At 38.3% G+C, this 27,650-nt stretch overlaps 1 pseudogene; it reads left to right on the forward strand.

Annotated features, from left to right (window-relative positions):
• Positions 1-2,746: 2,746 nt before the first annotated feature.
• LOC149154208 (serine hydroxymethyltransferase 3, chloroplastic-like) lies at positions 2,747-27,393 on the forward strand (annotated as a pseudogene).
• Positions 27,394-27,650: the final 257 nt, after the last annotated feature.

Here is a 27,650-nt window from a genome sequence, read left to right on the forward strand (position 1 = left end):
GTTGAGGAAGGCAAAACTCAAGGCCACATCAAACCAAGCTCAGCCTCGTAGCTAGCCCTACGAGGACAGGAGAGGGCTCTCTCTAGTCGATCTCGAGAAAATGAGCTATAGGATGCGAGATGACTTCAAACTAGAACTGATTTTAGGCCAGTAAATTGATATGGAAAGGGTTTTTAATAAATGATTGGGTTTTCTGGGCTGCATGGGGTAAAGACAACAAGAGCAGAGATTAAATGAAAAACGCAGATTATCTCCTGAGGTAAGATAAGCATGAAGTTTAACAATCAAATTGGAATTATATGTAGTGAAAGACCGCTGCGAGGTTGACAAGGGCAATAGTTGAATCCTTATCAAACTGAAGAAAACATAGAAAATGAATACCTCCCAAGGCAGAGCAGTAAACTAGATTCTGCCTTTCTCATTTAAAAGTATTCAACAGAAAATGATTATGAAATGAAATGTAAAACATTACAAGCTACATATGAAACATAAGAAAAGACAAAATGCTAAATCCACACCACAAGAATCTCAGGAGTCAGAGCTGTATTTTGCCATTAATCTCTGTCAAGCAACTGTACAATAAAGCTCTCTGTTCTCCTCCACGCACCTCTCAGAACTCTCTCCCTACAAATCATATACAATACAATAAATAAACTCTCATTCTCATGTTTGAAAAAACAGCTCGATCCAAAACAAGGGATCTGTTTTATCATTATTAACAAATAAAACTAAAAAATCAATCAGCTTTTCTGAAGATAGAATAGCGTTCCTTCTTCTACTCAAATCTGTTGATGATAAATGAAAGGGCAGAAACTGTAGCTGAAGACCCTTTAAATTTGCAACTGAAGACCAAAATGGGCAATCGAACCTATCTTTCTGCCACGGTGGATATCCTTTGTTTAAATGCTGGCTTTGACTTTGACCTGGACGTAAGGTGTGAGATGATGAACCTCTGGGGCCATACTCGTGAGCCAGCTGGAGATGCTGGGTAATATTTGAAATCATGCAAGTGATTCTTCTGCTCGTTTTATAACGTAAAATAACGTCATAACTTGGTTGTGTGCACTGACGCACTATGGTTGATGATTCTTGGAGAAGGGCATCCAATTTCTTAAGCCAACTATTAACAGCTGAAGCGCCCTTACTGTCGCCTTGATGATTGAAACATTTCTTCTTATTCAATTCCAGGCGGTATTGCTGGATGTCCCTAATAACAGGCTCGATTTCCATTATTAAATCTTTCAGATTGGCCAACTCCTTCTTGCAGCGGAGTACTATGCCAATTGAATCAAGAATTTGGCAGATTGTCCTATCGATGCGCACAACAATGGATCCAGAGATAAAACCAGGATGAGCCATGATATGATTTTCTCAGTAAGAACAATAATATATGCAATCCCCTTTATAACGCAACGAAAACACTCCGAAGCTTAGCAGGTGAATATCTATATTCAAAATTCTCAAAATGAGAATTTATTTTCCCGTCACTCGACTGGTGAAGCAATAAGTCTAATGCTACAAAGAAAAAGCCTTAGAAATTATACATCTAAAACACAACACAGATGGTGGCTTTCGTCCATAAACTGGAAATTTCCTTTTGGTACTTCTTGATCAGTGAATTTTTATCAATGATCCTATTTGCAGCAGCACGAATTTCAACTCGTTTGGCTCTTTGTGCAAATTTCAATGTGTTGTGTGTCTCCTCCATGTTACTTGATGCTGGTGTGATTGTGCCTATGAGCGATACATGTCCATGTCCACTCAGTGACGACTGCAAAAGGCGAGTGAGTTTAGAATCACGGTAAAGTATATGAGAAGCCTTTCCCTCACTTAGCTTTCCTATCTTTCCTTGCATGTAACTCTCTCTTCATATCTTCATGATCAAAATCCCATGAATCTACATCATCTAGACCAACAACAGACATTCTATTCCCAGATTGTGGTTTTCTTATCTTTGTCTCAGAGCTCTTATGCTGACCAGAGCTTCTGGTTGGTTTCCCTGCGCCTCTAGCAAAAACTGTTTCTTGGGCGGCTGCTAGCTCTTTTGCCAGTTTTGCATTTTGGAAAGAAAGCTTAGTAACTTCTTCTGCCAAATTCTTAAGCTCAACTGCTGCATCTTGTGTTACTCCAATATCGAGTAGATTCATACTGTGGTGTCATCTTGCAAGTCTATGGAGCCGATTTGATACGAAACTGGGCACAAGACAACAATTTTCTGGGCTCTGTCACTGTGTGGGTAGCGCCCTTGCCCAACATGTAGCGCACACCTGTGTGCGTAGCGCCCACCTGAGTGCGTAGCACACACCTCCAACGCGTAGCACATGCCTCCACACTGTCTACGGGTATGCAAACACAGTTTCGGCCCTCCAAATCTGCAATTCGACCTCTGCCTTGCGGATTTCATGCAAATGAATTTGTTTGCCATGAAGAAAATATCTCATCAAATCAAATTTAATTTCAAATTTATTTGATAACCCACTTTCATAATGTTTCTGCACTTTGATATTTGGTCATTTAATACAATGCTTTTCCTTTGGCTTTTCTGAGTTTTTGGACTGACAACTTTGCTGTCTTTTGCAGGGATCCGGCACTTGGCTTAGGAAAAGATAACCAAGGCTGCTTCTGAAATATTTCAAGGCAGGAGACTCTAAAATATAGATTTATTACAAACATTAAAATTTGAAAATTTCCTTTCAATACAAAGTTTTGAAAAAGAAATATCCTCGAACATGATGAAAATCTTGAAATGAAGCTTATTGGAAATCTTCCTCTGGCTCGCGGGTATTATGAAGCACCTTGAGAACAATAACTTGCACCTAGACCTAAATACCAAATTAACTCCTTGCTGACCTAGACATCAAACAGGAATGTACATAATGAGAAATGAACTTTGATAATTTGACTCTGACAGCAAACTGGCAAGACGAAGTCTAACAAGTCCAACACTTCAATGGCTCGCTTTTATCACTCTTATTATAATATCCTCTCATAGGATGATTAGTATGACCTCTATCCTTTGCGTTTCTTCTCCATTGAGGTTGACATTGGCCAATTGCTGATATATTTTCCCTCTTGCTTGCAATATTGGATTTCCAACCCTTCTTATGCCCCTTTTCTTTATATCTCAAGTTACCTTTCACCTTCCAATCCTTTTTGAATTCTTTCCTATGTTTTGACTGTTCGTAACAATGCTTCAATTTATGAATTTCATCCTCCAATTTCTTAGGCTCATCAAACAAAATTATATCCCTAAAGGATTGTGGAAGCCCACTGACATACCTCTGAATATTTGCTTTTTCTTCCTTAAGGTAGGGGGCATACCTTAGAAACTCTAAGAATTTGGTGGTGTACTCCTCATTTTTCATTTGGCCCAAATCTAGCGTCATGAGACTCCTTAGCCTTACTGTCAAATTATCTCTCAGGTAGATACTTATTATGAAATATTCCTCAAATTCTTTCGAGGACAACTCTTCTTCTTTTATGCCTTTCATGTTCCTTAAATCTTCCCACCATATTTTAGATTTACCTTTTAAGCTGAAGGTGGCTATCCTTGCTTTCATGTTCTCTAAATATTTATGAATCCTGAAAAAACTTATTCATTCCAAGGAGCCATTCCTCAACATATTTTGATTTGTCTTCACAATAAAATGTAGGAGGCTTGGCCTTCCTAAAATCTTCTGGTATATAGTATTTTTCTCTCCTTTTTTCAGGGTGTTGTTGATGATAATGATGTTTTGATCTTTTGCGAACATTTTCACACTGTTTTTCAAGGGTGCTTTCAGGAGTATCCAACAGTGTGCCACCTTTCACAGTGTATTCATTTGAAAAATTGTGCCTTTTCCCAGGTCCACTGCCATCTACCCCATTAATTATTTCTTCTTGTCCCAAAGGGATTTACTTGTTTCTATGACTAGCTCCAAATTCATGATGCTCTCACCTTTTCAAGTTCAAGAGGCATTGCAATAAAAAAACATTCACTTATGATTTCCTTTCCTTTGCTTTAACAAGCCATTCTTGTGCCTCAACAAGCCTCTCATTAAACAAAGTCTTTCGGTAGAAATCACATGAGAGATTTTTTTGGCCGACGCGTTTCAAACCAACAAGTGTGGTTCATCATCAGGACCAAATGAAGAGGCAAACCATGGCAAAGGCTTAAATAGAGAGCAATGTAGAGACATAATTTCAAGTAACGGCTATATTTGAACAATAATGTTTAAATTATAATATTAATTTATTAATATATTAAAAACAAATATTATTAAGTAATGACTATATTAAACGGCTAGTTTTTGAAAAAATATTTAAATAATGATATTAGTTTATTAATATCATGTGATTTCTACCGAAAGACTTTGTTTAATTCATTATGGATCACAGAAGCTTGAATACAGAAAAAAGCCTCTCATTATCAACTTTGGAATTCCTTATTTTAGCACTTAAGCTCCTCAAAGTATTCATCCAATTAGGAGAGTTTTCCTCCCCTTGTTGCCCAACTGATATTTCCTCTTCCATTATCCTTTCTTCTTCATATACATGCTATGATTGATCAAAACTATACTGCATCATTCTAATATTAATTCCTCGGTCCTTCAGTTCTATATTGTACCACCCTTTTCTATTCATGTAGTCATTAACTTTCATGTGCTATCAGGAACACACGTAATTATTTGTTTTTTACCAAAATTCAAAAGCATAACAAACATTATCTTTGTGGCTTGTTGTTGGCATTCTATTGATGTAAATATAGCTACAATTATGCCTCACTTAGCGCATCAATACCAATAAAATCATATCTAATTATTCATATCATGTTACATGCATATGTCTATGACAATGAAGACACACCAAATAATACACACAATCAATCCATAACAATCAATCAAGTTTGACACATATCACATGTTCTATAGCCTTATGTAATCAATTAATTAGGTCCATGATTGAACCTTGTCTCTATTTGATCTATGACAAAGCCCATCCAGTCTGAGTGTTGAACCTGGAAGCTTTGATACAACTTCGTAACATAACCCCTACCATCCCTAGTGCTAAGCTATGGATAGGAGGAGGAAGTTATTGATGAGGCTCACAATAGGTAAATTATATGGGCATTAATGCCATTCTGCAGCTTATTAAAATCAACTTTTCTCACATTTCTTTACATATTTTATTATATTTTGCTTAGTGAGAAGGGTAAAGATGAGATATTATGTCATGTGGCCTAATGTGCATTAATTGTAGGATTTGGAGCATTTTTGGGCTAATTTAAGTGCAGGAAATCGAAGTAGACAAGAAAGAGGGATTTTAGGAGATTGTTTCTCCCTCCTTAACTCCTCAATCACTCGAAGATTCATCCACCAGATCTCATCAGCTCAGAGTTACAAGTAGCCAAGCCCACTAAGTTCATTGGCAGCCAAGACAGTGATAGTTGAAGATAATTTAATCTCGAGTTTGGGAGCCAAGCCTCCCTAATTTTAAGGAAGGTGTTGGTAGCTTCAGTTGTATAAATAAGAAGGCCTTGGGCCTCATTAGGATTCAAATTTTTATTGTAGCCAAGAGGCAATTTCAAGCTGAAGAATCGTGACTGTTACTCTCATGTTATTTTTGACATTTTTGGTGATAATGAAAAGAGTTTCTTTGATCCAACACTGATTTGACTCAAAGGGCCAAAGCTCTTGGGTTCAGGCCCAACCCTAGCAGCAAAGGTTCCTCTTTTTTTTTGTACATGTATCCTTAGATTAGAATCAAAGATTAGCTACTGAAATTATTTCTGTTTTGTTTAATTTTCAAGTCTTTGAATGATTGGTTAGTTTGCTTCCATTAGTTGGAGAAGCAGATCAGTGTTATAGTAGAGAAAGAAAAGACTTCAGAAAATTTTGTGATAGTGGTCTCATCCTCATCTCCCTCATGGGATCATGGTTTGAGGGTCCCACTCTCACAACCCCAAAAACAAAGTTATCTTTTGGTTATTGCATAACTTAGGGTTTCTTGTTGAGTAGGTCATTATTCATGATTTCTTAGAAGCACTTGCAATTCTCATGTTGGTTTCTTAAGTTTGTTGTAGATTAGAAAACATTCCATTCCATAGAGTTGATCCACTAGCCATCAATATACCAATTTCTTAAATTCAACTCATCTTTTCCCTATTTACATAAATTTGTGCATAAATGAAGAAATGAATATGTGTTGTTGCAGGAGTTGCTGATCTATTGGAAGATATCATTCCACCAGCCTCATCCAAGTCTTCTCTACCTCTCGCCAAACCCTACCAACCATCAATTCAGATTTATGTTTTGTAGCCACTATGGACAACAACCTTAAGCAAATCCAACCATCCTGAAGAGTTGGGCTAATCCTTGGGTAGTGTGCACCTCCCCCATACCTTATTCCACCATAATAAACCTTCCCAAAACTTACTTTCACCTTCCCTACCTTCCTACAACTTTCAACTAAGTTTCCTATTGTAAACCAGGACATCCTGTAGTAATTAAAGGAAATCCTGTAGCAACTACAGGAAACCCTGTAGTAGCCTATTTTAGACTGTTTTGGATAGAAATAATGATAAGAGCCTATGCTAGGCCTTCAACTTGAACTCCATACCCCTCAATGCCATTTTTGACCAAATTTCCCCTACCTTCCTCCCCTGCAAAAGATCAGCTTGATTAGTTTAACATTTACATTTCTAAATTGAAAAACAAAAGACTCTTTTATGCAATATTTAGCTAATGCATGCATACATCAGTCTTAGCACTGTTAGGATGATTTCCATGCTTAATTAGTACAAATAACTAGATGATAGAATGCAAGGGTAAATTATGTATCTTCTACAAGTAATGTGTGTTAATTCCTAGCTAGGTGATTTAGTGTCATTTTCATAGAACTTTCTATTAAGAACTTTCATTTCCTTAACATAGGCAAGCATTTAATTTCTACATTAAAGATAGCTTTACATTCACTATTAGTAGTCAGCCTCCTTCTAGTCAATAGAAGACTAGCTTAAAAAACCCTAGTGGTCTATTTCCCCAGTTAAGAAGTGACAAGAGTAGATTGTTGCATCTGCTGTGCATATAGCAATATCACCTCCAAATTTCTATGAACCTCGGGTTGATAAAGTAAAGTTGGTCGCCCTAGGAGTTGCAACATCCTTGCTGTAATACTGGGGCTCATCACTTTTTGGCACTGTTGCTGGGGAGGTGTCTAGGTAGATGTGATTTCTACTTTCGTTTCTATTTGACATTTAGAAAATAGATGCAATTCCTACTTTCCTTTTGTTTTGCATTCAATAGATAGTTGAAATGTATTCTTTCTTTCCATTCTGCAAGTAGTTCTGAAAAAAAAAAACATAAAAGAAAAATAAAAAATCTTTCATGCCTCGTAGTAGTAGAGACAACTTAGGAAAAGTTTCGTCGAATACCCCCACACCATCAAACAACCAACCATCCCTCTTCTTCGGTGTCTGCGAGCTAGAGGACGAACAACTAAAGGTCTTTGAAGAGCCTATTGGGAAAGTAGAAGAAGAAACCATTCCACCAACTTATACCATGGATGAAAATAGAAATGGGTTTGAAAACAAAAATGGAGTTGAAAATATAATTGAGGGTGATTTTCCCATCAGAGAAACTAATGGAGATGCTAGGATGAAAAACATAAGCCCCTCTTCCCTTCCTCACTTCCATGGATTAACCTCAGAGGACCCTGATACCTTTTTGTTTGAGTTTGTTGTCATCTGTAGAACTTATGATTATACCTCTGATGACCAGAAGTTGAAGTTGTTCCCATCCACCCTTAAGGATGCAACCTTGCACTGGTTCATGGGTTTACCTGGGGACAACATCACTACCTGGGCTCAAATGCAACAAGCCTTCAAAAACAAGTACAGGGATTATTGTAGGTCCAAAGACACCAAAGAGGAAATCTTTAGAATGACCTTGGGACATGATGAATCTTTGGAAGATTATGAGAAAAGGTTCCAACTCAACTAAAAAAGGACCAGATGCACCCTCGATCCTAAATCACTCAAGCTAGTCCTTCTTAGAGGGGTCAAGGAAGTTCTGCTAGAAACCTTAAACATGCTGTCATGAGGGGACATCTACCAGTTATCTTATAATGATATCTAGACAATTTTAAAAAATCATTCTAGGGCATCCAGAAAGAAGGGTAGGTATAGTCAAGCTTTGGCCATTTCCTCCTCATCCAACACATCCATCAAAAGTGAAATTGGGAACATGTTGGAAGACTTTAAGAGTAAAATGATGCATACCCTTGCTCTACAAATGGACACCATGCAGATCAAGAGGAAGCAAAAGGAGGCAGAAAGATCCTTAGCTATATTTTTCGCTAGATGCACAAGGAGGCACCCTAGAAATGAATGTCCATTGAATATTATAGAGATCTTCTTGGTCTGTGAGGAGAACCACTCCACAGACAAGTGCCCTTCTCTGCCTGGATTTAAAGTTGTGTATCAAGGAACTGAAGGTGTGACTGAACAACTCTGCTATATCAACTAAAGGAGGCCTCAAGGAGCTCGACTATTCCAACAAGGTATGCAAGGGGCATCCTATTAATATTACAACCCTAACCGAAATGCATCCATTCCCCCTTGGTGTCCTCCTTCTCATCCTTCATGGTTCACACCTTATCCCTAGTCTTTGGAACCTTAATACCATTCCCAACCTACCAATCAATAATTTTAGCCATATTCTCCCCCACAACCTGAGTGGAATACACCAGCACAGCCGTGGAGGCCTCCATACAACCAATCCCTAGCCTTACTACCTCCACCTCCATCTCTACCAAATTTCCTTTACCCTGCTCCACCTAAGCAACTCAGATGTCTGCTTAACCAAATCCAAACTCGAACAACAAATAGGCACAACAAGTCTATAGTGGAGAGACATCCTACCCTTCCTATGCTGTGGAAATGCAAGAAATCAACCTTAGTTCTGGAAGAGTGCTTCCAGATAATCAATCTCCATATCCACTTGAGGAGCTTGAAGAGGAAAAGGAAGAGAGTGTTCCTCAAGCCAATTCACCTCCTTTTCATGAGAGATGAATCCATCCTAGCCAGCACACCCCAGAAGAGATTGAACTTTTGGGTGAATTGAAAAACTTACGTGTTAAAATCCCACTCCTCCAATCTATCAAGGATGTCCCCATCTATAACAAGTTAATCAAGGAGAAATGCTTAAAACATCTAGGGAGGAGAAATAAAGACACCCCTACCATTAATGTCATTGGACAACTATCTGACTTAATGTTGGGGAGAGTGATTTGCCCGAAGTATCTAGACCTTGGAAGTCATGTGGTAGATGTGCACATCGATGGTATCATTTTCCCCCATACCTTGATTGATCTTGGGGCTACCATCAATGTGATGACTAAGGATACTATGCTTAAACTGAATCTCCAAGGATCATTAAGGAAGACCACAATAGTCTTGCAACTTGCAAATAGATCCACAGTAGCTCCTGAGGGAGTTATTGAGGATGTGATGGTCTCCATTGATTCTTGGGAATACCCTATTGACTTCTTAGTTCTCCAACCTAATACCAAGTTCAATGGTTATCCTCTCATCCTTGGAAGGCCATGGTTAGCCACTACTGATGCTTACATAAGTTGCAGGGTTGGGAATATGACCATTAAAAATGGGAATTTATCCAAACAATTGGTCTTGTACCCTCCGGATCAACCATCTGTATAGAATCACTTACCTTTATGGTTTGAAGAGGAGGAGGAAGATGAAGTCTACTATGCCACATCTTACCCAATCTGTACCCTATATGTTACTATAGGAGGGCAGAAACCTGATTGATCAAATCCTCCAGAATCAGCCCCTCAACACCATGTCTCTTGATGAGTTAGTAAAGAAAGCTGAAGATAACCCTTGGAATGATTTTTGCCTAGCTAAATCAAGTCCTACTCATGTCAAGATGATAGAATTTGGTCCAGATAGAACATTGAAAATCAACCCCTCTCTCTGCACATCAGGAAAAGGAGTTATGTGACATGCTAAGAGAGCATCTGGATGCCTTTGCCTGGAGTTATAAGGAAATGAAGGGAGTGCACCCTTTGGTGTGTACTCACCACATTTACATCAAGGAAGGTTGCAAGCTAGTGTGCCAACCTCAGAGGAGAATGAACCCAACCCTCAAAGACATAGTTAAAGAAGAACTGCAAAAGTTGTTGGATGCAGGGTTCATTTACCCCATCTCAGATAGTGAGTGGGTGTCTCCTCTGGTTCTGGTCCCAAAGAAGAATGGAAAATGGAGGATCTGTGTGGACTACAAAGAGTTAAACAAAGCCACCAAAAAATACCATTTCCCTCTACCTTTCATTGATCAAGTCTTGGATGGTCTTGTAGGAAAGAAGTTCTTCTCTTTCCTAGATGGATTCAGTGGTTACAATCAAATCTAGATCAACCCAGAGGACCAAGATAAAACCACCTTCACCTGTCCTTGGGGTACCTTTTCTTGTAGGGTCCTTCATTTTGGATTATGTAATGCCCCTACCACTTTTTAGAGGGAAGTGTTGAGCATATTTGCAGAACTAGTCCATGACTCTATAGAAATTTATATGGATGATTTCACTCCCTATGTGTGTGATTTCCTGGAGGCTCTCTCTAACTTGGGGAAATTATTAAATACATGCTTTGAAATGAACCTATCCCTTAGCCCTGAGAAGTGTGAGTTCTTGATGAATGCATGGACTGTTCTAGATCGCTCAATATCCCAAGAAGGACTACAAGTGGACCCAAATCAAATTGATATCATAAAGAGGGTCCCTACTCCTCAGAAGTAGAGGGATGTCAGAATTTTCTTGGGCTTAGTTGGATACTATAGGAGATTCATAAAGGACTTTGAATTTTTCCGGTGAGAAAGATGCCAAGAGGCCTTAGAAACCTTAAAGGACAAGTTGACTACTGCACCTATACTCCGAGGCCCAAATTGGGCTCTTCCTTTCCACATCCATGTTGATGCCTCTGACAAAGCTATAGGAATAGCTCTAGGCCAGATAGATGACAAGTTTCCTTATTCCATTTATTTCATCAACAAAAATCTGTCCAAGGCTAAATTGAACTATACTGTGATTGAAAAAGAGCTCCTAGTTGTTGTCCATTCCTTGAATAAATTTAGACATTACATCACTGGTTACCAGACCTTTGTACATACTAACCATGCTTCTATTAAATATTTGATGAAAAAGCCTGATGTGAATGCCAGAATTATTAGATGGTTTCTTTTATTACAACAATTTGATCTAACTATCATTGATAAGCCTGGTAGAGAAAATGTAGTTGCAGATTTTTTGTCTAGACTTGCTTTGCCTGCAGGTGAGGAAGGAATGGTTGATGATAAACTTCCAGATGAACATTTATTTTCTATTTTAGTTCTCTCCATGGTTTTCTGACATAGCCAACTACTTAGTGGCTACACAATTCCCTCCAAATCTATCCTCTAAGGAAAAGAGCAGAATTATAAGAAAGAGCGCCCCATTCACTTGGATTGGGGGAAATCTCTTCAAGCTAGGCCCAAATCAAATTTTGAGGAGATGTGTTAGGGAGGAGGAAGTCTTTGACATCCTTCTGGCCTATCATGATGGGCCTTGTGGAGGTCACTTTGCATCTAAGAGGACAATCTTCAAGGTACTGCAAGTTGGCTACTACTGGCCCACTCTCCACCGAGATGCAAGAATATACACTAATCGATGTGACGAGTGCCAAAGAATGGGGAAACCTACTCCCATGGATGAAATTCCTTTGCAACCTCAAGTGACTCTTGAGCCATTTAACAAGTGGGGCATGGATTTCATTGGGCCCATTGATCCACCATCAAGGCAGAAAAAGTACATAATTGTGTGCACTGATTATTTGACAAAGTGGGTTGAAACCAAGGTTGTCAAGGTAGAAACATAAGAGAAAGTGGCTGAGTTCTTAAGGGAGAATGTGTTTTAAAATTTTGGGTACCCTAGAGAGCTAGTCACTGATCAGGGTGCTCAATTCACCTCACACTTGATTGAGAATCTGTTGAGTCAGCATAAGATCAAGCACAGGAAGTCAACTGCTTATCATCCTTAGGCCAATGGACAAGTAGAGGTTACCAATAGAGCATTGGAAGGCATTCTCACAAAGGTTGTGAGCAGCAGCATAAAATATTGGGTTGACAAACTAGTGGAGGCCACTTGGGCATATAATACAACCTGAAAGACAACCACTAGCTTCACCCCTTATGAATTGGTCTACAGGAAGAAGGCTCTGCTCTCCATTGAGTTTGAGTACAACACTTTAAGAATGGTAGCACAGTTGGATTTGGATTTTAAAAAGGCACAACAAGAGAGGCTTCTCCAGCTCAATGTTTTAGACGAATTTAGGATACGGGCCCTCCTACACACAGAGGTGACTCAAGTACAATGAAAGGTTTGGCATGAAAAAAACATCAAAGACAAAGGTTTTCAAGAAGGTGATTGGGCTCTTATGGTGCAGGTAAATTCTCAGTGCGGACACAAACAATTCCTCTAGCCTGAGAGAGTGGGTCTAGCCACAAACAAACAATCTATGGAAAATATCCTTAAGCTAAAACCAATTAAGAGGGCCTACCTCTTAGAAAGCTATTCCACTTGGTGATGATCCTACTTCCTCACTCCAGTTATCTTCCATTTCCTTCCTTCGAATACCTGAAACAAGCAAACAAAAAAACCAAACGTGACAACATGCAATATTGTATTCAACCTACTTAATACGTCAAGGAACATTAAGCCATAAATATGTAAAATGAAACTTCATGTAGGAAATCAATCGATAGTTGCATTAATATAAATCAGAAAGAGATTACAACCGGTGCCTTGACGTTGCTGGTCTCCTCTGATGTATCTAGGTTCCCACACTTCTACTAGCACTTCATTGATAGCCCCAACAATGGAAGTTTTAAGGCCTCTTTCCCTCTAATCTCAAACCAAACCAAAATCACACTATTCTCCCTCAAACACACACTAGAAAGCTTCAAGCTATAAATGACTTGGTTATTCAAACTTGCTCCAAAACTCCAACTAGATTTTGCTTAGGAAAAAGAGAGGCTTATATAGCTTAGATGGATGGGAGATGATTCCTCTCATCATGGGAGAAGGTCTTATCTCTTGAGGTTGTTCCATCCTAATAGGGGAAAGGAGACCAAACTGATTTCCTTGGCTCTATCTGGCTCAACCATCTACCAAACTTCCGTTACAAAGCTTCTAGACATGGAAGATTTGGCTCCTTATTTAAAAATCCTTCCAAAAGAGGATCAACACGGCTAGAAAAGGGCTCAGTCGATCCAATCGGCACAAGGGCTAGTTTTAACCTCTATAAATCGGCACGAGGAGAAAATGGGTCAGTAGCGTTGGTCTTGTAAACTGGGATAGAATAAAGATTCTTGTTAAATGGTGTAAAGGAGAATCATTCTGCTCATGAAGAGGGACATACTGAGAGTTTCTTCATGATGGGAAAGCATGTCGGGTACACTGTAGAGGTCCTCTAGGATCGTAGATGGGGAGTACAGGGATAGTGACAAAATGTTGTGTAACAGATGCCCCCTAAAGCATGAAGGCCGAACTAGAGTGAGGGGTGAAATGCTTTACAAGTGGAAGCGGGGAACTGAAGTCCGTCATCAGAAAACCTGCAAGAAAGCATAGATACATATACATCACTGAAAACTCTGAATAATGATACATGAATCATGGTATGGACGTAGCCATCCAGACAATGATCATGTAAATGGATCCAAGGTATGGGCGCAACCATCCAGCAGAAAGGATCACAACGAAACTAAGGTATGGTCGTAGCCATCCAATAATGAGAAGGATCACATATAACAACTCATGGTATGGTCGCAACCATCCATATGAAAGAGACATGTATATTAACATGACCATGTCACATCGCCTTGCAACTTGGACTTATGTAATCTTAGCCTAGGGTCTTGCGCTCCAAACGACCCGATCAAAGTACAAATCCTAACATGTGAATGAATGTGTTGAAGTAAAACATGCTAGGAAGTTGCTTGATTACCGGTCAATGATGTGAACCATTAACAAGTGCGAGAGAAACCACCAATAATGACAATGGCTCTCAAGGTACTGGTAGCACAGTTCATGGAATGTGAATAAAGGAACTGATGTCAAACACCTGTGAAATCACCCGATCAAAAGCCAATGATGTGAACTTGTCGTCGAGTGCGAAGAAATTGCCATTAGGGCATGCAAGCTCTAAGGTACTGGAAGGGAGTCTCTCAGCCAACTTCCTGGATGATGAGCTGAAGTCGACAGGAAGCGACCGTGTTGAAGGAGGGCCATGATGTATCCCACATCATCGACATGAGACAAAGGGATGCAAATGATTTCAAATGATACAGAGAATTAGGAGTAAGTGTAACTGCAGAAGGACTGACTCTTAAACATATCGGCAACATGATTCCGAAGTTTGGTAGCTGTTGGATCCATAGGATCGACGGTCATGATGACGTGGTAGAGATCAAATGGAAGGAAAAAATGAGCGGCCCAACCCAGGAAGGTCAAATGAAAAGGAGGATATCCCAACTCGACACGAAACAGAAAGTGTCATGTTCAAGAGTGAGCTGTTGACACGACTGATAGAATTTCAAAATTTTCCTCCACCATTTCTCGCAAGTACCCCAATTATTTTTTGATCACAAGCTTGAAGGGGATAGCATATGCTTGCATTGTAAGTTCATCCTTCGGATGAATCTGACCTAGTAAGTTTAATGAGCCCTAGGAAGGAGAAACTCACATTCGTCATGGTGACGAATCCAATGTCGTTTATTGTTTTAAGGCGTCTGACGAAGGGGTAACTCGGTATATTTTTCATGTTTAGAGAGTTTGAAAAAGACACAGAAAAAAAAAATCCACATGGTCCCTTTTCATACATTTGTGTCTCTTGAGCCCAAAAAGGTAGAAAATGATACTTGAGAGAACCACTTGAGCATTTCAGTCAAGGAGTACCTTTGTCATAAATAATGCATCCCAACCCAAAAAAGGGGTAAACGTATACTAGGTGGACGACATTTCGTAGCCTTTAACGAGTTCAAAATGACAAGAGCTCGACATATTTTCGTGTTTAAAGAGTCAGAAAAGAGCTTGAAAGCGGACCGCCCATTTTTATTCTCTTTTATGAGTTAAAAAGGAAAAAAATACTCGGCGATATTTTCATTTTTTACGAGTCAGAAAAGAGCTTAAAGGTGACCCGTCCTGGAGGAGCAAGTGGTATAAAGGGTAGCAATTGGTTCCGACAATGGAGGAATTTCTCAAAACATGTAATGGTCAAGAGGCTAGCTAACAAAACCACTCATTGCTGTGGTTCCTCAGGAAAGGAAAAACAACCAAGTGAAAGCATATGATCGGCCAAAGAGATGGTGGTGATGGAATGAAACAACCAAGGCTCATCTAGCAGAAATTAGCTGATTAAAATGGAAATCACACGAGGTAAATCGGGCATGGGTTCATTTTTACACAAGCTTGAACCATGGAGAACTCTGCTTGGATTTGGTTTCATGTTTACACAATCTTGAAATGAAAAACTATGCTTGCTATAAGTTTTCATGCCCCCAGCATAATGCTCAATCTGAGGTACATGCCCCCCAAGCTTCAGTTCATTCCGCTACGTGGATGGAATGAAGGTTCACATTCGAGATCCAGGAAATACTCGACTGGGATTTTACGAGACCTTAATCAAAGACTCGATTTGGAAAAAGGAGTTGATTCATTTTTTAATGAGGTTGAAACAGTAAAAGAACTATCCTCGAGACCCCTGTTTCATTTTTTAACGAGCTTGACACAAGACAAAGAACTATGCTCATACTCCTTGATTCATTTTTTAGCGATCTTGACACAAGACCAGGAATTATGCTCCATGACCCTTGTTTCATTTTTTAATGAGGGTGACACAAGACCAGGAACTATCCTCACACCCTTTGTTTCATTTTTTAACGAGTTTGACACAAGACCAAGAACTATCCTCATGACCCTTATTTCATATTTTAATGAGCTTGAGACAAGATAAGGAACTATGCTCACACATCTATTCATGAACCATACGAGAACATGGCTCCCAAGAGGTCTTCACTAGATGGAAGAACCATGCTCCAGGAGGAATACATGTTATTTGGTATCAAAGAAAGATCGGGTTCCAATGCCCCCAGTACATAATGTACATTACCATCTGTGTGATCATCAATAGATGCGGAGATGGAATGGGTAGCCACGTAATTGACCTGTGGCAGGGAAGGTACTGCTTGCAAACAAGAGCCTATAAGGGATGATGGTTGCAAAGGAAGTGCATGGTGACAAATGAACGACAGTTGATCAATAGTCACAATTATCCCTTCATGCCGAAAAAAAACCGCACGGAAAAGTGAAGAAACAAGAGCTCCCATGACATAAACATAGTCGCATCCAAGGAGAAGATTGAAATCTAAGGGACCTTGGACTACCATCACATCTATATAGACGATCTTTCCTCCCAAAGTAATAGGGAACTTCGGAAGGATCCCTAAGGGTTGCTTTGTTCCTTCATTGAAAGCCAACATATTCTGGGTGACAGGCACAAGTTGTGGGGAACCCAAAGCTTTCCAAGTAGTAGAAGAGATGATGCTGACAGATGCACCTTCATCTAATATAATGCCATGTACTACCATATTATAGGCTTGTACTATGATCTGGAAAGGCACATAAGATGGAAGGCCAAATGCAGTCAATTGGATCCAATCAAAAGAAATGACAGAACTACTTGGTGGGGGTATCATATGATTGCCCCCATGCCTTGCAAGATAAGGAGAATGACTCTCCTGAACAACTGAGACAGGAGGGTCACTCTTCGATTCATGAGAATTTGAGGAGACGAGAAGAACATGAGCAGTATGATCACCACTCTCTTCGGGAATAGAGTGAACAACTGAAGGCGGAGCCAAGTCAACACTCTTTTCGACCAATGGTTGGTCGGGAACAGACACAAGAGAGTCATGCTCAAGAAGAGCAGGATGGGAAAGAGATGAATCCAAGTTAATCTCTTTACCAACTAGGAGAGGGTTAGAAGAAAGCCTCTGATAACCAACAGGAAGTTGGGGTTGAGGAGCTGTAAGGTTTTCCAAAACTTTGGAAGCTTTATCCATAAGAGGACAAAGGTGAAGAATATGCTTCCCTTCACATAACCTACAAGGGAATCTAATCTTTCCCTTCTTCTTACCATCGATAACCGAGGGTGCAGCGTCGACTTGATCTCCAGAGGTTGATGGGGATGGTTGATCTAGATTTTGAGACCATACCTCTAAGACTCTGGGAATGCCAAGATAGTCTGGAAGGATATGGTTACCCTTACACAACTTGCAAGGGAATTTGACCTCCTGCAAAGGATTAGAAGGTTTTTCGACGGGAAGCGCATTTAGAGCAATAGTTGCACGGTTGGCCTCTCGCTTATCTGACTTCTTCTTCTTCTTCTTCTTCTTCATCTTCTTCTTAGCCTCCTGGTTACTAGATTTGAAACTTTCACCAGGCGAAGTAGAAGAGGAGGGTGAAGAAATGGGGGAAGAAGGCGAGGGGTCAACCTTAGAATCATCGTGATGTGATTCAAATGAAGGAGATGTTTGGACAGGAGTCAGGACGCTCGAGACCACCGAGGTCGAAAACAACCAAATAGGTAGACCAATGGTTAACCGAGGAAGGGAGAACATCACTATATAAGGAGCACGAGCATTTCCAAAAGAAGGAAAAGGACTAGGACTCCCATCTGAGGGGAATCCTTGACTGGTAGATTTTGGAAATGTTGCCATTGGAATCGACCCTAAAGAATTACTAAGGAATATAACTTTAACCATGAATATTTAGTGGGAAGTTAATTTTAGAACACTGAAATAAAACTTTGCCTTTTCATGTTTTAAGAGTCGAGAAAAGGACGAAATGTGACTCTAGTCACTTTCGGAATTAACGAGCTCGAAAGGAAAAGTGCTCGAGTGATATTTTATATTTAGGGAGTCAAAAATATCAAAATGACTACTCAGGATGATCTAGGTAAAAAGGATTACCAGGTAACCGTGAACTGCAGAATACCTCCCGGTGAACCGAGAAGTACGGGCAGGAAATCTCCCCAAATGCTGTGTTTGGTGTATCACGTTTACAAGGTGGCAGACTCAGCTTCCTATGGATAAAGGATTGCAAACCTAGTGGGGTCTCCCTTTATATATGCGACAGTATGGGGAGCACAAGTCCGTACTAGCGCTGTCTAATGCCGAAGCGAACGATAGTTGCTAGGTTTAAAGACACCGGAACACATCTCTAGCCTAGACCACTAAATGTGAGTGTTAAGTTTCAATGCTTCCTTAGGTTAATTCAATAAATTTTAATGGTTGATCTTGAATTAGGTTTCAATTACAAGGCCCTACCACTGTCATCTGACAAAACTCCTACATGCAACTATATGAGAAAAGAGATCTTTGTCTTCAATGAAATTTAACACTAATTGTGAGATAGGGAACACAAAATAAATGCAACAATCAAAGAATGAAATCTTTCTCTAATAAATCCCCTAAATGCACTGAATCTTCCTACAACAACAAAAGAAGTTTCATTTCATTTCCAATGCTTACGATGATGCAATTCTAGCTTCTCAATGATGCTACTAAAGCAATATTTTCTCTTAAGTAAACTAGAATGATGTTCTTCTTTTCATAAAATGCAAAATGAATTTTCCACATAAAGCACTTGAATGAAAGTTTTCACAATTATGAACAAACAAGCATCAATCAAATCCAAAGCATGATAAATGAAACTAAAAGCAACCTATTCCCTGAATCAAACAAACCAAACACATAAATGCTTCAATCGACAAACCAAGAAATATAATCTATGCTCGGAAAGAGAAAAGAGACACTCGAAATAAGAGAACAAACGAGACTCTTTCACTCATTCGATTGAAAATGAAGCAATGAAGATGTTGCGACTGAAAGATGGATTAAATGAAGCAGCAAATCAGAAACTTGACATAATGAGTAAACAAACAAATGAACGATAATTGACCTAGATGCCCTAGGGTCATAGAAACCATCCAAAAACTCAAAAATCAAGCAATGAAACTTCAAACCAATCAATCAATCAAAAACTAGCAAACAAAGCATTCTAGTCACTTCTGGGTGGAAGAAGAGAGTCTGAGGGTCAAGACACACTGGCACTAGAATGGGAGAAATTCTGATTTTTCCTTAACTCAAAGATCGGCACTACTACCTAACTGACAACTAGTGCTGATCGACACAACCGACACAACTGGCTAGACTACAACTAGCACTGATAGACTGATCGACGCGACTGGCCAGGCTACAAGTAGCGTTGATTGAGGGATTCAAAGAAAAAATAAAAAAGAACTTCACACAGGGCCATACTTAACACATCAAACATACTAAGAGGCAGAAATTAAGAGGGCAAGACACATTGGTCGTGATCTAGGGGAAACCCTAATCTTCAACTACAGGAATCGGTGCGACTGCCTAACTGACAACACGCACCAAAAGGGGGTAGGCACAACTATTTTTGAGAAACTCACGCTGATCGGCACGACTTTCAGAGAAATAAATGCACTGACCGAGGATTCAAGGAAAAAATAATTTTTTTCAAAGGCTAAGACCAGACTTGCCACTGTAAATTTCAGGCTCAAAGCAGTAAACCAGGCAAAGCAGAGAACACTAAAGGGAAATGGTGATACTAGAAAAGTTCACACAAAACCATAAAATGACAATCAATCAAACAGAAGGATTGGCTCCCCAGCGGAGTCGCCAATTTGTGGTGCAGGTAAATTCTCAGTGCGGACACAAACAATTCCTCTAGCCCAAGAGAGAGGGTCTAGCCACAAACAAACAATCTATGGAAAATATCCTTAAGCTAGAATCAATTAAGAGGGACTACCTCTTAGAACGCTATTCCACTTGGTGATGATCATGCTTCCTCATTCCAACTATATTCCATTTCCTTCCTTTGAATACTTGAAATAAGCAAACAACAACAACAATAAATGTGACAACATGCAATATTGTATTCAGCCTACTTAATAGGTCAAGGAACATTAAGCCATAAATATGTAAAATGACACTTCATGTAGGAAATCAATCGATAATTGCATTAATATAAATCAGAAAGAGATTACAACCGGTGCCTTGATGTTGCTGGTCTCCTCCGATGTATCCAAGTTCCCACACTTCTGCTAGCACTTCATGGATAGCCCCAAAAATGGAATTTTTAAGGCCTCTTTCCCTCTAGTCTCAAACCAAACCAAAATCACACTATTCTCCCTCAAACACACACTAGAAAGCTTCAAGCTATAAATGACTTGCTAGTTATTCAAACTTGCTCCAAAACTCCAACTAGCTTTTGCTTGGGAAAAAGAGAGGCTTATATAGCTTGGATGGATGGGAGATGGTTCCTCTCATCATGGGAGACATGGTAAATTTTAGGGGTGAATTTTAGCCCAAGGGCGAAATTTAAGGGGTTTTTCATTTTAGAGGGGCGAAATTTTTATAAAACACCCATTTCATATATTTAGCCCAACTTTTATTTAAAAAATAATTATTTTTTTCATTTTAGCCCAAAAAAAGGGGCGGATAAACTATGAAAAGACTCATTTGACCCGATTCGCCTGGTTTGGGAGGTTATATTCCATTACAATCGCCCGATTTTCTACTTTGCAATGTTAAATTCGTTTGCAATCGCCCATTTTCTGGTTTGGGAGGTGGTTTGGGAGGTTGTATTTGGTCCCAATTGCCCTGATTTCTTCTGTGAACGGCTCCCTGTTTTCAAATATGGTTTCATCGATGGCAAGGGTGTAAATAAATAAAAATATAAATAAAGTGGAGGTATGGTAAATAAATAAAACCTCTTTTTATACTTACTCCAAAGGTATGGTAAATAAATAAAAATATAAATAAACTAGAGGTATGGTAAATAAATAAAACCTCTTTTTATATTTAGTCCATAACCCTCTTTCTATTTAAGAAGGCTCAAAAAAGAGGTTTTATTTAAGTGAACCCTATGGGAAAAATGCCATATTTATAAAAGAGGTATGGTAAATTAATAAAAAGATAAATAGACGAGAGGCATAGTAAATAAATAAAACATTTTTTTATATTTACTCCATAAGTCACCTTATATTTACGAACACTCAAAAAATGTGTTATATTTAGGTGAAGCCTATGGGCCAAATACTATGGGTCAAATACCATGGACCAAATTATTATTAATACCATGCAAAAAAACATTATTAACCCTAATATTAGTATTAATAAAAATAAAGATGGCACATGGTATTGACCCATGGTATTCACGTGGAATGTAGCCTATTTAAAGGGGGGAATTAAACCATCATAGATCCATATTTACTTTGGATTTACTAAGCACCTAGATGGATCAAATATCGTGATATGCAAACTAGCATAGAGTGAAAAAATATTTGATCCCTCTCGGGGCTTGGTAGATCAAGAGTAAAAATGGATCTTGTAATTTAATGTCACTTAAACATTTTAACTCTTTTAAAATAAAATAAAAATAAAATAAAAATCAATTATTAATTTTTTAAATTACTAATAGTAGTTTTTAAGCTCCAAGTTTATGATAACCCATGGTATTGACCCATGGTAATACCATGGTATTCATGTGAGCATAGAATATTTAAAGGGGAAATTCTATCAGCTTAGATCCATCTTAATTCCAGGTCTACCAAGTGTTGAGAGGGATAAATAGATTTCATCCCTCTAAGAGTTTGGTAGATGTGGAGTTAAGATGGATATAGGTTGGTTTTTATGATAATGAAGATATTAAATAGAATTAGGAAATTATATTATAAAAAACATCTTAAGGTGAATGGTTAAAGCTACATTTAGTCACTTCACAAAATTTAGTAAAAAATACCAATACCTCCATTAATATTGGTTTTTCTGATTTAACAAAAAAAAAAATTCAAAACAGTGAAATTTTATCACTCTTTCCGCATCACCCTCGCAGAAGAGAGATAGTCGCTACCCAGATTTCCCACCATTTTTCAAACATTCTCAATATGATATCTTCAGGAAAATGTTAAGGTATTGATGTTGGATTAGTTGTTTGAAAAATATGCTCGTTTGTACAACCTTTCATCTTCTCTGTTATTCTTAGTTTGCCGTAATGATCTGTAGGAGTTGGGCCACTGCACCATATTGTCCTCAAAGGCGAGGATTGTGCACCAAAAAGGAAATTAATCCACATGTTACAACGTTGTTAAAAAAAGAAAGACGTATGAAGGTAGTGAATTATGCTAATAAGCAATTTAGATTAGGAGAGACGTAATTAAATTTTATTATTTAATTGAAGATTTCCAATTAAAATAATAATAAATCTACATTTATATATTGATTGGAAGGCTTCTGACAATGGTCACTTCTTTCCATTAGATCCCCTTCAGGCCTTTGGGATACCTACTACTTTCTTATATTATATAGTTGGGGCTTGCTACTTGTTGGCGTGTTGGGGTAAACAAACTTGATGTGTTTTTTTTTTTATCTCACAGTTGGAGTCTATGGAATAAGAAAGAAATTTGATTTTCATTTTCTCATCCTGATAGGTAAATGTTTGTAGATGAAGATTCCATCTTAGCAACTCTGTCACAAGGAAATTTTGTATATTTTGTTGTTTCTCAGTACAAAATCAAGCAATTTTTTTTTTTTTTTTAAACTCAACATTGGTTGCATTTAGGAGCAAAGAGTTGTCTCCATGTCTTCTTCACGCAAGAAAGTTGTATGGTCCAATGATCCTGCCATATGACTATTGACAGCTAGCTTGCAGTACAAGGCTATCTTTGATGATGAAGCATTAGTAGTGGCTTGATGGTGGGGAAGATTTGGAAAGTTAAATCTTCAATGAAATCCATGGTTTTTATGTGGTTGGCCTAGCGAATAATGTTTTGACGTGAGAGGTTCTACAAAATAGGGCAATGTAGGGTCCTGGAATTTGTACTCTATGCAAATGTGAAGGGGAAACAATAGACCACACACTGGTGTTCATTTGTATTTTTGCTCAGGAGGTATGGGGTGTTATTCTCCCATTATTTGAGGATAGGGTACTTGGTAGGAGGCTTCCTTGTTGGACTGTTTGATGATAGAGCACTCAAATAACATAGATCATTGCCCTTGATTTCCTCTAGAGCCATTTGGACAAGAAAGAAGGAATAACAATTTTGTAGACAAGGAGATCCCTCCTTTTCAGGTACATCATCAAATAAAATACCTATATGAAGGCATAAAAATGACTCCAAAGGTTAAAGTTCCAAGGTGGGTTGCAATCTGGAGGTTGATAAAACTTATCCATGGCCTTTCTTTGTTGGTGCTTGCCAAGGTGATATTCTTGTTATATATATTATCTGTGAATATGTGTGATATTCTTGTTCTATATATTATCTGTGATTCGAACCCAAGTTAGTTGCTCCTGCATGTGTGATATTATTGTTCTGTATATTATCTGCAATTCGAACCCAAGTCAGCAACGTGCAGGAGGAAAATTCGAACTGGTGCTGCTTTTGGTGTCTTTCATGTCTACCTCTGCCAGAGAATTATCCACAATACATCAAGTTCTGGATTCACATGTCTCTTGATATTTGATTATTTTTCACATTTTGAAGTGGGCACAGAGGATAGCTCTTGTTTCAGGTGCAAACATATTCATTGCAGGTCATAATGGGCAGTGGAGCAGTAGGGATGGGCTTGTTGGGTCAATATAATTTGAACCCAACTGCAAATTTGATGCCCAAAACTTCACAACTAGTTTTGGGGGTTCCCTGGCAACAGAAAAGCAGAAAATTAGGAGGTTTGAAACTTTGAGGTCGTGCCCATCATATAAACCTTTTTGTATCACAACAAGCTTGACAATGGGAAATCCTTTGGCGTTCATGCTGGCGCAACCCTGCAACTTCCCAGGTGTGCATGTTGTTCACAATTCACGTTATGATTTATTTATTTATGTATTTGTTTTTGGTTGAAATTTCTACATGTATAAATAGCGTGTGTGACATCCTTGATAATATTTCCATTTGAAGACCAAGTGAAGAAAGCACATATCATAGTTGAATATAGTTTAACTTGGAGGTGTTTAGAAGATTCATTTGTGAATTGAGTTGTTGCAAATAAGCTTCTTATCTTCATTTAATGAACTATGTCAAATACCTCGGTTTTATTTATAGTTTTGTTGAGTTAATGGTTAGTGAATGGCTTGATAAAGACTTTGTTCTTGATCTGGATTCCCCTCGAATGCTAGCAAACAAAAATTGTAGACCTCAATAATATAATTAATGCTCCTATTAAACCGTGCCTCAGTTATCGAGGGTACTAAATTTATTGTGATTTCTTTATCTAGTTTGTAAATTACTTTGTGCAGAGGGAAAGTAAAGCTTTGTAGATCCTCCTCTAAGTGAGCTCGATCCTGAAATGAATGTGATAATTGAGAAAGAAAAGCAGTCACAATTCAATGGCTTGGAACTTATTTCTTCTGAAAATTTTACATCTTAGGTGGTTATGGAAGCTGTTGGATCATGTCTAACAAACAAGTATTTAGAAGGACTCCTTGGTAAGAGGTAAGTGCCTGAAGATATAACTTGGAATGTGAAGAATGGCACCATCATGATTGTGATTGTGTCTGAGCTGCTTGGCAGTTTCTTCTTGCCACTTGGTATTTTTTTCTTGTTAAACTTAATTTCTCTTAGCTTTTGGACCTGTACTTTTTAGTTTGAATGTTTGACATGTGTGTAATGGTTTCTGGGTTCAGCATTATAGTGTAGAGACCTATAGTTGTTGCATGAGTATCTGTTATCACAATGATGGATACAGTTGTTGGACACTTTTCTATATTTATTCACTACTGTGTTGGGTTGGGATTTATGCCATGCATATAATATGCTAGAAATGAATTCATTGACCAAAGTGAGAGGCTTTGCTAGTAGAGGGCCCTAGAAGCATTCCATCTTGACAACAGTACATGGGGTGTTAATTTTCAACCATTATCTCGATCCCTAGCTAATTTTGTTGTTTATACAACTCTCCTCCAACCACATCATCGCATTATGGTGTGTATGGTTCTGAACTACGAACCTCCTTTGATAAGATTATCATTCCTATTTGGGCATGTAACATGTGAAAATTTTCTTTGCAACGTTTAGGGTTTGGACTTACCACATGGAGGGCATCTGTCTCATGGATTCATGATAGCAAAAAAGCAAGTATATGCTACATCAATTTACTTTGAATCAATGCCATATTGTCTAGATGAGTCCACAGGTGAGCTTGCATTTCCAATCTAATAATAATTAGGAGGGAAACCGTTCCATCGTTGACAAATATTGAACCAATATTTTTGGGAAGTGTTCAAAGTGTTAAAGGTCGGGTTTGTTTTTTTGGGTTATAGGATTCATTGACTATGAGATGTTTGAGAAGAATGCCACCCTTTTTAGGATCAAGCTTATCATTGCTGGTGCTAGTGCATATCCCCGAGATATTGATTACCCTCGCATGAGGTAGGTATTGAAGCTGGGTATTTCTACAGATCTTATAATGGCAGTCCTTTCAAAAATTTCTCTTTCCAGCAATGTTTATTCTAGCATATTTTATTAATATGTTCTTATAGTATGTAATGTTGGATTTTTTATGATTTTTAGTACTAAAAAGTTTGTGGTTTGGGAAGATTGCCAATATAGTTGGGGCATACTTAATGATGGACATGGCACACATAAATGGTCTCATCGTTGCTTCTATAATGGCCAGTCCATTTGATTTTTGTGATGTAGTAACAACTACAACGCACAAGGTGAGTTGATGCTATTAATTTTCTCTGCACTTCACCCTTTCGATTAAAAATATGACTATATTAGATGGATCTTTTTTTGGATCTATCTTAATGCTATCTATCTGTGCCATTCCCCCTTGTAGAAGAAAAAGAATCCCATTAATGTTCAAGAAATGACGAAGAACTAAAACAAATATGTCATTCCCATCATAGGAGGAGTGATTATAGAGTTAAGAGGTGTAGATTTTCCTTTTGATTCTCTTACATGTTCTTTGATTTAGTTTCCTGTTTTCATTTTTTTATGTTCTTTCTATTTCTTATCACTACTAGATCAAAGCTTTGATGAAACTCATTATGTTCCTTGAATTGTTTGTCAATTGTTTCACTTTTTTCCTTTCATTTTTATCTTTCTGATATTTTTCATTCTGAAATATTTTTGGATTGGAGGGTTGTGATTTTTAGTCTTTACGAGGTCCTTGGGGAGGCATGATATTATTTAGGAAGGAACCAGTATTGGGGGTTGACCTAGAGACAACCATAAAAAATGTAGTTTTTCCAGGGTTACAGGTCAATCTGAGTTCTCCTTCCTTTCCTCCATCATCCATATTGTTCTCCTGCTCACTAATATCATAATATTGGATATATCGATTTTTTGTATCATTTCATTTCTAAAAGATACATGAAATAATTTGTGGCTTTCTAGGGAGGACCACATAACCATACCATAGGAGGGTTGGTTGTTTGTTTAAAACAGGATGTAACTATAGAGTTCAAGGCTTATCAAGTATAGGTGTAGCACTCTCACATGTCTAAGCTTCTGTAAAATTCATGCATGTGAATTATTTTTTGAATGGATTTTGTTTCTTATCAAAGGTAAAATAGTTTTAGTAAGTTGTAGAAAATTGTCGAGCCCTTGCAAAGAGCCTAATGGATTTGGGTTACAATTTGGTGTCTAGTGGTAGTGAAAATCACCTAGTTCTAGTTGATTTGAGGCCCTTGGTAAGGATCCTTTGTTCATATGCTGGAGTACACAACCTACTTGTATATTGATTTCTATTGGATTTAGTTGGTTGAATGTAACATGGTATATATTAATGGGCTTGGACAAGGCATTGATGGTGCAAGAGTAGAGGACGTTTTGGATGTTGCTTCTATCACACTGAACAAGAATTTTGTACCAGGTTACATGAATTTTTTCTTTGTATATTTAGATGTAAGGGATTCACCAATTTTCCTTTCTCCGTGGGATGATATATCTTACTTTAATACCTTACATTTTCAAGTGATAAAAGTGTTATGGTTCCTAGTGGTATACACATAGGGAATCATGCATTAACCACTCGTGGGATTCTTGAGGATGACTTTTTTAAGGTTGCATATTTTATCCACGAGGGGGTGCAGATAGCCATTCAGGATAAGGGCTCTGTGAAAAGTACAAAATTAAAAAAATTTATAGAATTTATTAAGTCAGACAATTTCCAGCTACAAAATAGCATTGTTGATCTCAAAAAGTGGGTTGAATCATTTGCTAGCCAATTTCCATTGTTTGGTGTTGGCACTGAAAATCTTAGTTAGATATATGACGTGCTCACAAGATCAGAAGTGTCCTTTATTAACTTTTAGGTTGGGCTTCAGTGACGATAACCAGGTGTTATAGATGTATTTGGGCACTTCAACCCCAATCTTATATGTCGATAAACTAGGGCTCTTTAATCCCTAAAAGTGTTGTTTCATACCCTAAAAGATCATGGTCAATTGATTACATCATTCCCCAAAAGTTCCACTTGAAAAACCATCCAAAACTGGCCAAAACAGGACTATACTGACTGCTC

The sequence above is a fragment of the Pinus tabuliformis genome, chromosome 9 (assembly GCF_031772625.1).
Source record: "Pinus tabuliformis cultivar Carrire ecotype Pingquan chromosome 9, CPIR1, whole genome shotgun sequence".
In the NCBI taxonomy this organism is placed as follows: domain Eukaryota; kingdom Viridiplantae; phylum Streptophyta; class Pinopsida; order Pinales; family Pinaceae; genus Pinus; species Pinus tabuliformis.